General features: G+C 37.5%; 1 protein-coding gene across 3 annotated transcripts in view; it reads right to left on the bottom strand.

The window, feature by feature from the left end:
• The window catches only part of LOC117434733 (synaptotagmin-12-like), a 50608-nt gene extending 37530 nt beyond the window's left edge, over positions 1–13078 (bottom strand). For 2 of the 3 annotated variants that reach the window (XM_034057363.3, XM_034057361.3), the window contains exon 1: positions 12739–13078. The gene's annotated coding sequence lies outside the window, so the exon portion shown is untranslated. The remainder of the gene's footprint in view (positions 1–12738) is intronic. The other variant, XM_034057365.3, reaches the window with a different exon arrangement.

Below are 13078 nucleotides of genomic sequence, written 5' to 3'. Positions count from 1 at the left end.
GGGCCATGCTGTTCACTCTGTCGGACGGCAGAGTGCAGAGAATAGCCACCTGTTTGGTGCTCTTTCAGCTCAACAGAGTTAGATTTGTGGCTATAACTCTTTAACTATAAAGGTTACAGGTACATGTCATGTCGCCGGTAGGATATTTAATACTGGGCAGACCCTGATAAGTTAATGCGCTGCATTGAGTGACACTGAAATATTTTCTCCTGTGGTGTGATGGATAGTACAGCAAGTTCAATAGTGGATTGTAAAATATGTCCATGCAAAGTTTCATGAAACAGAGTCAACTGGTTCATACGCTATAGACTTCAGAAGCCAGACCAAATGAGAACTGAATAAGGTCTGTATTATGAATGTGGCATGTATATGGAAACACAGGATATAAATCTCCATCTCCACTATATCCCTGTGACAAAAACTTGCAAATAATAATAACTGCATAATGCAGTACTATGAATATTAAACTTGCTTTGGTTCAAGTAACATTTAAACCAATTTTGTGGCAATTTATGAGACTCATCTACTCACGTAGCTCTGCTAAAAGGTTCTCTGCAGAAAAATAATTAGCATTCACTGAATGCCTGCAGAGGTCCCAGGGAGGCTGCAATCCAATTGTTTTTTCAATTTCCTCTGACTTTGTAGAAAGAAACAAACAATGAGTTCCCAGATGGCACACAGCACGGACTAGTATGTTCCTGGATGTAGAAACATATTTAAATTTTATTTCACTATAAAAAAGCACCTGCTTGTGGTTACTGTTCTTGCTACACTATTAAAGCCCATAGAGACAACAGAATAGTTCCAGTGCATTTTAACATATATCCAATCCAAATTAGCAGATATTTCAATGTTGCATTTCTGGCACGTTCCAGCATCACATGCATGGACGCTGAAAATGAAAGCTCCCAGAAGCCTCATGTTTTCGTTCTCCTCATTAACCAATTGCTGCTTTTGACTACAAGCTTCTAACCTTTCTGATCTCCATCATGTGACCTCAAGAAATTAATGTGGGGCCATGCCAGAAGTGAAGTACTGAAATATCTGCAAGGAGCAAATCGGTAAGGATTGTTCATTAATACTTAACATTACTAATTAATTAATGTACCACCATGTCTGTCTTTTTTAAAGACAGTGTGAGACATACAGTGATGGCAATGGCTATTCAGATTTACTGGAATTATTTTCTCACCTCTATGTAGAGTACAAATTATTTTATTCAAAACCAATCTCACCTTACATTGGACACCTTCGGGGAAACCCATCCATAGAGAATAATTGGAAGAATAAAGGCTACTGTGTAGAAAAATATTATATTATACAGTACACAATGCACATAGGGGAAACAAAATAAGTTTTTTTTTTTTCTTCTTCATTATGGGTCATTCCAGCTCAAGATGCATTAATTAATATATTCATTATTTTGGTTGGATTGCCCTTAGAAACAAGCTTGTCTACATCATCCAAGGTGGAGAAAATCTTTACCACCTTCAGACTAGTTACACAGTTTCTTTTTAGAACGCACATGGCACCTAAACTGGAACCTGGAGTTGAAACAGAGGAAACATCTTGCCAAAAATCCAACCTGCTTCAGCTGGAAAGACCCCTATAAAACATTGCACTACTGCATGTACTCATAGGTGGTTTGTTTTTTCTACTTTTCATTAAAAAGCTGAGAAACACTGATGAAAATCTGCCTCTGGGATTTCAACGGTACAGTATCTCTGTGGTATTTCTTTCTTTTCTTTTCTGTGAATGGATTACACAGACTCGAGGTTATAAGTAAGAAATTACTTTTAAAACATATGGCCCTCAGTTTGACATCTCAAATGAATGGGCTTCACTTGCAGCGGTGAAAAGTGTATTTCCCACAGCTACATCCATTTGCCAGCTTAGGTTTTTGCACTGCCCTCTCTAGCACTGTTCGTTTTTCACATTTTGAGACGGGAGATGGTTATTAGACCGATGGCCTTTGCCCTCAGCAACAGATTGGGTCGTTAAGTTTATTGCTATCGATTTATTTTGAAAAGAAACGTTAGTTGGTGTCACAGAACAAACATTGTAGTAGATAATAATAATAAAGTCAAATGTCAACTCTATTCAAATATGTATGCACATAATTTCAAACGATGTTAGCCAGTCATATCTCCCAATGGTAAATAAAGGAACTGGCAAAAGAAATAACACAGGCCTGCACTGGAGATTAAACTGCCTTACAAACACAAAACAACCTTAAAATGGTTTAACTATTAGTTTTAAACCTATTTTCTCAATTGGCATTATAATGACATTTACACAGCTCCTTGTCAAGTTTAAGACTTTATATTCAATTACATTATTATAACTGAACTTCCTCTGCAACAGGTACTATCTTAGGATCCCACCCAATCTCTCTCTCAGTATAGGACTCCCAGTCTATGCCTGGTGGGGTCCTTATGTCTGTTGCACAGGAAGGGGATTCATAGTGTTGTGACAGGCTCCAGGAGTCAAAGTGAAAATGATTTCTGAGATTGTTGTTGATTTTAAAAGCTTGGTCAGGGATGGGAATAAGACTCCCATTGCATAGCAGCCCTGAGTGAATGTAAGAAACGCCACATTTGTTCTATGTGGTACTAATGTATAACTTACCACCCACTAGAAGCAACATGCTGAGGTTAGACATGGTTCTAAGAGCTTTATTAAAAAATAGTGCTGCTGCTGCTCCAGAGTGGCGCATCCGGTAAAGGCGCTCCGCGTGGAGAGCAGGATGTGGAGGAAGCTATTCAACAACTGACCGTGGATGGGAGCTCCCAGGGGGCGCCGCACAATTGGCCTGAGTTCCTGAGAGTATAATGTGATTGTGGGTGGGGGTGAGCTTGGACCATCACCCCGTTACGGGTAGGATAAGGTGAAACGGAAGGCTTTCTATAAAGCGATCGTTTGGGGGCTATTTTCATGTTGCTTTCTCATTTTCAACGAGCTAGAATTGGCGTTTCATTTTAATTTTAAAAACACCAATAAACTTAAAAAGCCATAGAAGCTGTGGATGTGTTTAATTAGCTGGTAAGTCTGTGATGTTGAGATGAAAAAAATGAATAAAGTGCACTGCAGGGGAACCAGGTTAACAAAGCCGGAGAGGCTAGTACACAGCCCTCTGCACTGAACAGCTCTCTTAAGTGTGTGGGCGTTTAATCGTGCTCTCTTTCTTCCAGGCTGCTGCTATCGGCTCCCTGAGGAGCACAAGCCACTACAGCAGTGTCCTCTACAGAGAAAGCATGGGGGCTTTGCCAAGGACACATTTTGTTAATCTTATTTCTAATTAGGCACATGTTCCACTTTGTTTTCTTCTTATATATAAAAAAAATAAAATTAAAAAATCATGATTTTTTATGAAATCATATATTTTAGGCTATTCCTGCCACATATTGCAACACCCTAATCTAATTAGAAAAAAAAAATCATAAATTGATGTTTAATATACTGTTTACTGGATAGTATTAATTAAACTTAAAATCATGAAAAAAAAGGTTTCTCAGTTACTGAGTTGAACATTCCTCAGCCCATATAATTGAGCATATCAGAATCTTGGCTACCCCATTGGCTACTGCAGGGTTACATGACCAAAAATAGTGCTATTGCCCACAAACCAGCCAATATTCACTCAATATTGCCTTTTGACGTCACTCAGCAGTCAATAGTCAAAACTCTATTGCCCTCTGACATCATAGGTTGAAAAATACGAGACAGTGAGTGACCCTCTTATCAAATTGTGATGAAACTTGTGATGAAAATAAATTCAGGGAGTAAAAGCTCATTTAAATTGAACACCATTCTCCAATTGTAGGCTACTGCTTGCTTATCGATGCAAAGGGTTTTATTTAACCAGAGTATGGCTTTTCTTATGGTACAGTCACCGTATTTTGCAGATGTCTAGCTTTACAGGTACATCGCCAATTAACTCTCTCCCTCCAAGAACAAAACAGGAAAAGGAAATAGCGTCTTGCATATGCAGTGCAGTGAACTAACAACAGCTCTACTCTAGAGTGATTCACCCAGCGGAACCCACGATAAGGGGCTTGTATTATTATCTTATATAGAAAATATATTACAACTAGCAACAAAATAAATGTGGTTCACCTATTACACATTAACACTGCCGCTATACATTATTCAAAACATTAAAGTTGTTGCTGTACACTAACTTGTTATTACTTTCTTTTTTTTTTTTTTTTTTAACAAAGCCCTTATAAAATTAAGTAGATGCGTAACCAAGGTTTTGAGCAGAAGGTGGAAAGGAAATTAATTACTAAACCGCTATGAATGCCTGTCACTTCATTCCCATCTGTCACACCCTGCAGGAAATCAGATTTTTCTTGCAAATTTGTTAATTCAAAAATAACCTTTTAGATGGATGTAAAATTATTAAAAAATAATTACATAAAAAAATGAAGCTCATACTGAATTTTTGCTTATTTAATAATGCTATAATTTTGACAAGGAGCTACCCATCTATAGCTATCGTTGTCTCCCTCCCTGTCATTTGTTATGTAAAATACTATACATTCTTTCAGCAGTTTGAATAAAAATAGAAATAAAAAAAAAACTATTCTATATTCCTTGTTTACCTGTAACATTTGCAACAGATACAAAAACTGATAAACAAGAACTACAGAAATATTTTATGTATGTTATTCATTTTTGTGTTCTTTAAGAAACAGATTATATAAAATAACACATTCTGCGCCACGCATGCATTATTTACCAAAATCAACTCAATTTTATTGTGTGATAACATATTCTGAGCCACACATTATTCTAGTTCTATTCATCACACCAATACCCTGTACTGTGAAGCACACTAGGGCTGTCACAGGCATAGTGGGTGCAAAAACATCTCATCTGGGGGGCTCCCGAGTGGGGCATCCAGTAAAAGGAGCTCAGCGTGGATTGCAGGATGCGCCCTATAGTCTGGACGTCGCCGGTTGGAGTCCAGGCTATTCCATTGCCGACTGTGGACGGGAGTTCCCAGGGGGCAGTGCACAATTGGCCGATTAAATTAGTAAATGACTAATCCTATAATCGATCTTGTATAAAACTGAAGGTAGAATACCCACTTTAATCTTTATTACTACTACAAAGAATCCCTGTGCAGTATCCTCTTAATCCAGTATGCATAATTTCATCACATTGGAAATGTGAAAAGATAATTCAATTCCCTGTGTATGTGACTAATGACCAGTTAAAGTGTGATTGTAAATACATTAGGTCACATGTGGAATCTGTTCAGTTCTTCAGTGGCAGCTCCTGTGGATTGTGGGTACCTGTTTAAAAAATTACATGTCTTCTTCACATTATGATACGGTGTGTAATTAATTCTTGACTGTTCCTGTAATAGAACAGAGATCCTGGGCAATCCTTCTCCAGATTAACTGTATTGAGTTTTTTGCATTAGTCACACATACCAGTGCGAAGTGAAATACAACACTACATTTAATGATTTACAGCAATTATGGAATCACTTCTAAAAAAATTACTCATCATATAAATCATGCAAGAGAGATCAACCAATCACCGGCATGGGTTTATCAAAATTCCACTACTTGTTATCCTTCATACAGATCCCTTGAATAGAACATACGGCTCAATTAAAAAAAAATGCTTTAGAGGCACCCTAAGCAGATTGTATTAACTTTTATTGTTGATCCTTTCAATATTGAGATTGCTCTTAAAATAGTAAAATACCATATATTCATTTCCAGAGGGGCACATAACGCCTTGTCTCAGATTCTTCAAACCCAGTTAGGATTATTTATTTACTTTTTTACAGCAGCATTGCAAAAGGGCCCTACTGACTTTTATAATTCATCTGTTTATATAGAAATGGTGATTAATTCCTATAATAACACAGCCACCAGATGACACCCTGAGTCACAGACAATGCACAATGATTAAATCAATGTGTATTTCCCTTGACAGAGGTTTCCTGGCTCATTCAGTCTCTTGTCATCCCTGGCTGGGAGGGAAAGGAACAGGCAGCCCTGTAGATACGAGACCCAGTCTCGAATCCATCAGGACAGTGACACGTCTTCCCCCGGAGGTTAAAAGTACCAGAACACAAAGTACAAGAGGACTAAAGGAATTCCCTTTGCTTTCAGGTGTATTGAGAATCACAAGGAAAGCTCTTCTGTTTTCATTTTTTAAGCATCTCATATACTTTTTATCGGCTTGTTAAGTTTAACCTTTTGAATGCCTCACAAATATAATGTCTGTGATCCAGCTATGCCATGGTAAAAAATGACAGCTTTATATTATTCCAATACAATACTTGTTAAAGGGTTTTATCAACACACAGCATCATATTGTGAATATAATAAAAGGTCAAGTGCAGTGAGATTTGGATTCAAATACAACACTGTCAAATCCAATCTGTTTTTTAAACCTGCCTCCATTAAACCCAGTTGGTTACTACATCTCATTTTTACTTCCCAGAAAAGGTTAAATGTCAGCATAGACACAGCCTCGAAGGAGTCACAAGTGTTCGCCAGGTTCTGTGGCGGAATTGGATCTCATGTAAAGGACCCAGGCGAAGAGATTCCCATTGGAAAATGTTAGTGAACTAAATTACCACATTGTTTGCTGAAACCATTTGGTTTATTGAACTAAATTCAATCAAAAACCATAAGAAAAAATACTATAGAGTGCTACAGAGTTCAAACAAAGTTCATCTCAATCCCTACAAGTGTGCTGAGTTTGATGAAGATCTTTCAAAAGAGGAACAAGATTTCTACCACTTTTTAACTCTCTCCTAATCTTTATACAGCTATTAAAATATTGTTTTGTATGTGATGTTATGATTTGAATGGTCCTGGAACACCAGCTGAGACAATACCTTAGATTTCCCATAAAGTTAATTCCCTTAGTTTCTAATTTTGAAATCCATTAACGAGCAAACCCATTGCACGTCAATAACGGTCATTACCAAAACCAGAAAGAATTTCAGGCACAGTTCATTCAGGTTGATTTACAGACTTTCAAAGAGAACAACAAAGAGAAAAAGAATGGAACTTAATTTTGGCGAGGCACAGTGATGAAAGAGGGTGATGATATTTGCTGTACAGAGGTACAGTATACTGGTCCCCAAGGGTGTAATTCGGAAGGCTTGTGCTACACCCGGTGATGGGGTAAGAGCACACACTACATCCTCATTGTAACCTGGGTGAAGTTGTAAAGACTTATTTTAATAAAAATGCATGGACTGTTGCGTCAGTGTAGGTGAAAAATGTGCCTTCACTGGCAGTTTACTGTGGGCAATACAAATAGGATAGAAAATTATGGCAGATGGTGGGGATTCAGTTTTCTGGTAAAATGTTGTGGATATGCAACTCCGGGAGGGGATTGTAACAGGGGGATGTTACCTGTGTGGGTTGTCACTGAATAATAATAATAATAATAATGAGTCAGACACAGAGCATTGGGTGTTGAGATGCCGCACAGGTGCACAGATTTAATAAACACAAGTGTTAACACTCCCTCCCGGAAATGAATTATTCAACTACGTGAGACAATTAAAAAATATTAGTCATGTGCAAAAATTCTCAACCCATCACCAGCACCCGCCAACACCCCCACCCCGCACCAGTGTTATTAAACAAAAAAACATCCACCCTCGAAATAAAATCCTGGCTATGCCACTGATCAGGACCTCAATGCCAGATGAGCCTACCTGCTAAATTGGTTGCCTAGCAACGCGTCTCCTGTTGCACGTCCCAGCTGCATACGTTCGCGCAAGAACCAGCGACAGTGTCCTCTCTGTCACAGGGATAAACAGAGAAAATTCCACGAACGTTCATTTAGAACTGTGGTTATTTCACAAAGGAGGACGGACCCTTAAGGGGTTAATTGGTTGTCTACGGCTATCCTTATGAGTGAAAAACACAGCACTCCAGGAAATAAAAGTAAAAATATAACAGGGAGAAGCTCCGCTGTCTCCGGCGCCACAGGGAGAAGCCCCGCTGTCTCCGGCGCCACAGGGAGAAGCCCCGCTGTCTCCAGTGCCACAGGACTATACTGTTTTTAAGTAGATTGCAGAAGCTACTCGAAGTAGGAACTAGAATAATATATCATGCAGCAATTGCCTTTCACCATCAATACCCTCACAGCACCTGCACTGTGCCTTACAAAAGATGGGGGCAGAGCTTACTTCAGTTTAATGGATTCTCTTGAAAATGAATCCGTTTTGTGTCTAGATGTATATTTTTATCCAAATCGGATCATCGGTTCAACTACTTTTTTGAGGAAGACAAAAACTGAAACAAGCATAATTTTTATTGGTCCCCACGATTTGTTTTTCTATCTTGCGTTTTACCGGTACTTCAAATGCAATAGAATCCAAGTCTAACTCTGTAACTGCACTTGAGTTTGAATTATATTTAATGTTATCTGCAGTAATATTAAAATGTATTAATTGTATTTCTGTACCTTATCTCAGATATTTTAGTTTAGACCTGATGTTGGTCGTTGAAAAAAAAATAAACCATCGTAATCAGGTTAGAGAGAGCTTTGAAACAATTCTCTGCATCTGAAATCATTTTGTGCACTGAATGGATGACCTGCTGTAACAGAAACCAACAATGAAGGCGTAAAGCAAGCACAGCTTGTCATAGCCAGCAAGAACAAAGCCTGACGAAGATGAGGTCATTCTGAGTTAGTACAGCTACGACTGCTTTCTAATTTGCTTTAATCAGGAACCTACAATCACCTGCCCTCCTAAACCAAAAGACAACCCTCCAGCTATGGCTAAGTATATGGAAAAATACAAAGCGGTACTTAATTCAATATGGTTACATAACATTATTCAGCAGATTTCATTCAAAATGTGTTCATTCTATAGGATGATGCAAAACCTTTGGCCATAGCTGTAATATGAGCAATATTCATGGACATCCTCCAATGTTAGCTTTAGTTGCCCCAATTATAACATCTATAATAGTGTGACGGATATCAAAATTAAGCTTGTTTACTTAACTGAACAGATGTCACTTGGGTTATCCTTTTACTGCCTGCTCCAGTCCTATTAGTGTCAAGATGGATTTAATAGGTTTGTTTTGTTTTGTGTCGAGACCCTTTATATCCCTTTTCTGTCTGTCAAAGACAAAAGCAACAGCCAGCAACTCCCATATGGGCTGTGAGTCTAGCAGAAACTATTGCGACCCAATGCATTTATTGAAGGGCTGGGACAATACCTTGAGTCATCATGTTTTCTGTATATATTTCTGTTTTATATTATAAAAAATGTTTAGAGTACTGGACTATTATTTTTCTCTTCAATTTAGAATGTCCAATTACGTTCGCTCACCGCAGCAATTCCCCACACAGCTCAGCAGAACTGAAGGTTCAGTGGCTGTCCTCCTAGTGTTGAAACACATATTTTGAAACAAAAATACATTTTCTTTAACATGCGTGCCTTTCAAAACTGCACCTCTGAGACCTATAAATATTTAAACTGTTATTAGTGATAACATTTAGAAACACTGGAGTTAATCCACTAACTAGCTAAAAACTGCAGTTATTTCTGGTTCTGAATTAAAAGCACTTTAAAACGTAGGAATATTTCCCAAAGGAAAATATTTATTTTTCTTTAAAAAGCACCATGGGACTTCCAAAAGAAACCTCAAAACGCACAGCAATCGTGCAAACCGTGCTGCAGTGTTTGAACCAGAGAATCCCAACAGGAATGAGAGCTGGGGAAATGCTATTGCCACTGTACAGTGCTAGAGTGCGTTCTGCTCTGTCATCAGCTGTGTGAATCACAGAGGCCTAGGTCTAAAAACATAGCTTTTTCACTGCACTATGCTGTTCCTAAACCTGTTACCAGTGTTCAATATTTCCTGCAATTCATCACCAGTAACACAAAACTCATTTTAATACATTCGCAGTAATATTCTTCCTGGACTCCACAGTTATGACAGAGCAGGGCATAAACAGTTGTTGGAGATTATAAATAGGAAGAAAATGTATTTAAAATGACACCCCCAACACCCACGAACATCTATTTTTATAGTTACTGTATAATCTTTTGTAATATGAATACAATTCAAATGCGTGAAAATATTGAAATGTTTTATAGAAAACATTTGTTAGAAAATGGATGCTGGTCAACAAAAAGTGGATTGTTCCCTTTTGGAGAATGCTTTGAAGGGGAAATTACAAAATGTAGCCTCCAGATGGCACTATGCTTTATAGAAAAAAAAATAACGTAAAAGCATTCCGAACAGTCTCTCATTCTTAACATTTCTTACTGAGGCAACATTTATTTTGTCAGTGTACTGTGGCAGACTTCCAGAAGGAAGAAAGACGGAAAATAGAAAATGCAGCTCAACATAACAGAAGAAAGGAAGAAAATCTGATTAGCCTAAAATAAGAACATGACTCAACCGAAACCAAAAGGTATTTTCAAACTTTGTTGGGTAATATTCTTGCAGTTAGCAGAACAGAAACATCTAAGCATTAATGGGAGAAGCAATTTCATAAAATGCCTTGAAGAAAACTGAGAGGATGTTTATGAAAAGTGCAGAGTGACTGACCAACACTCCACTGCATAGCTTAGAAATACTAAACGTAAACACTTATAACTTTAAAGTCTATTTCAAAGCTATTTTCAAAATGGCCACTTTAGCACTCTGGGGTTTAAGATTTGTCCTCTAAATCACTGCAGGAAGAGCGGATTAAAAAAAAAAAACTAAACATAACAAGTGCTCTGGCTTTTCTTTTCCAAACCACATCATGGATCGTTATTGCTGTGTTACCTGTTTGACAATGTGGACAATAATCCTTACACTATCAGTGCACTAGAGCAGACATTTTGAAAAGAGCTTTGAAACAGACTTTAAAGTTATAAGTGTAAAAAGTTGTCAGGATTTTAACAATGAAGAGAAATTACAGGTGCACGATTTAAACAGTTGTAGCAACACGTGAGGTCGTGTAATGCTATATTTTTGGAACCCCGCTACTTACTCTTTAATATAGCCCCAGTCTGCAAAGACATTTGGCATCAAAGACCAAATATGATGTACAGCTCATGTATAATTTAATAAATTCATATGCAGTCATGTGCTTCTAACATGCTTGTGCATAAGTGATAAGAACACAGACAGCCCCAGATGACAAATAATCACTTTTAAGACCTAATTTAAAAAAATCAGTAACGTGCACCAACCAACACATCGCCAACTACCAGCCCATAGGGATGGAAATATGACTCCTACTGTACAGCAGTTTCACTCATTCCAGGTTTTAATATGTACCTGATTAGCCCCAGTGTTTATAGGTGACAAGCTCACGTGTGTTTTATTAAACTCATAGTAAAACCAGGAATGGATTCAACTGCTATGCAATGGGAGTCTTGTTTCCAACCCTGAGCCCACATTTAAATTCTGTCAGATCTGCTGTCTTGCCTTTTGTGACTTAAAGATTTACAGTAGGGAGATGCAGCTTTTATATGTTATAGATTACATGTCCAGTATAGCACTTGCATAACACATATGTGTTTAACACATATTTGTGTCTATTAGAAAACAGTAGTGGATCTGCATACAACTACTCTTTGACTTAATTCTGGTGGTGTTTTCCTCAGGGCTAAATTATTGATCCACTGTACATTCCTACACACAACAGAGGTTTATGAATCTTAGGATCTCAGTATAAAGATCTGCCAAGGTTTCGATTATTGAAATACAACCCAGTGTATTAAATTACAAGATGACACACAAACCTTAAACCGTAACTGCAGCACATGTTTTTGATGGGGTTTTTTTATAGTTACCATTGTGCTTTGTTTAATTTCTTGTGAAGCTTCCAGCAGTATTAAAGCAGTACACAGCAGCATTGCAATCAGTGTTCATTTATCAGGATTATTTTTGAATGCCATAGAAGTTAAATAAAGCCAATCAAATAAATACATACATAAATAAATAAAATGAGAAATTTGACAATCCTATCACACTTACAATTTGGTATTTTTAAATACATTTACTGACATAGAGGGTTAGCTTTTAGTGTATCTTTTGTTTTCATCAAAAGAAAAACTGCATTACCTGATCAAATAAAAAACAATTGTACATTTAATAATAAAACAAACACAAAACCAAAAATGTGAATCCATGTTTTAGCTTCAAACAAGACTATTCAGGGGTGTAAACAAACCAGGCTGTCAACAAAGCATGCTTACTAATAAAGTACACAAAGGATCACTGATGTATGTAGTAAACAGACAATACTGAATGATATTATTATGTCACAAACTTATTTTGGACAGTGATGCTATAAAATATTTATTTTTTTATTACAATAAAAAGTATTAAAAAAGAATATGAAAACGGAAATCTGGTCTAATGCAAATTATAAACAGATGAATGACGTCCATTTTATTCAAATACTGTTTTTTCCCCATAAAAATACAACGTGCTTAAAAAACACACATATTGTATGGTATGGTACCTTAGACGTAATAATATATTTATTCAAGAAAAACAACACATTTTTACTGATTAAGTATTCATAAGTTTCAACCATAGTCCTGGGATTCTTTGGTAAACGTGCATCTTTGATAAAGTCCATTTGAGATAATAAAAGAAAATCAATTCACACATATAAACACATACGCACACACGTGTGCAACAAAAGACCAGCCCCTGACACATGCATCTATTTTAAAAAGCCGTTTGTAAATATAAATAATAAGGTCAATTTAACTGTGCTTACCTACTATATAGCAGGAGTTTAGTTTGGTGCAGTAGAGGTAGCGAAAAACTCCGCAGATTTTCTTCCTCCGCGCATCATTAGCAGAACCTTTCCTTGAGATTACTCGAGTGCCGTGGACCAATGCAGAGGAACCCTTGGCTGGACAGCAGAGCCGGTAAATCCCTGTTTTGGGCACAGAGGCAGGAGGCAGCGTGTGAGCGGTGTTTTGGAAAAGGGGGTTTTGCTCTGGTACTAAACAATGCAGCCGAGCCCGGTGGTTCAACTGGGTGATCACAAATGAAATGCTATGAACAGCATTTAGTTGCGCCCACCTCCCGACTGCAGAAGCCCCACCCCTGCA

The sequence above is a fragment of the Acipenser ruthenus genome, chromosome 28, assembly GCF_902713425.1.
Source record: "Acipenser ruthenus chromosome 28, fAciRut3.2 maternal haplotype, whole genome shotgun sequence".
NCBI classification, from domain to species: Eukaryota; Metazoa; Chordata; class Actinopteri; order Acipenseriformes; family Acipenseridae; genus Acipenser; species Acipenser ruthenus.
The sequence above is the reverse complement of the archived record's forward strand: the minus strand, read 5'-3'. Positions and strand labels throughout refer to the sequence as shown.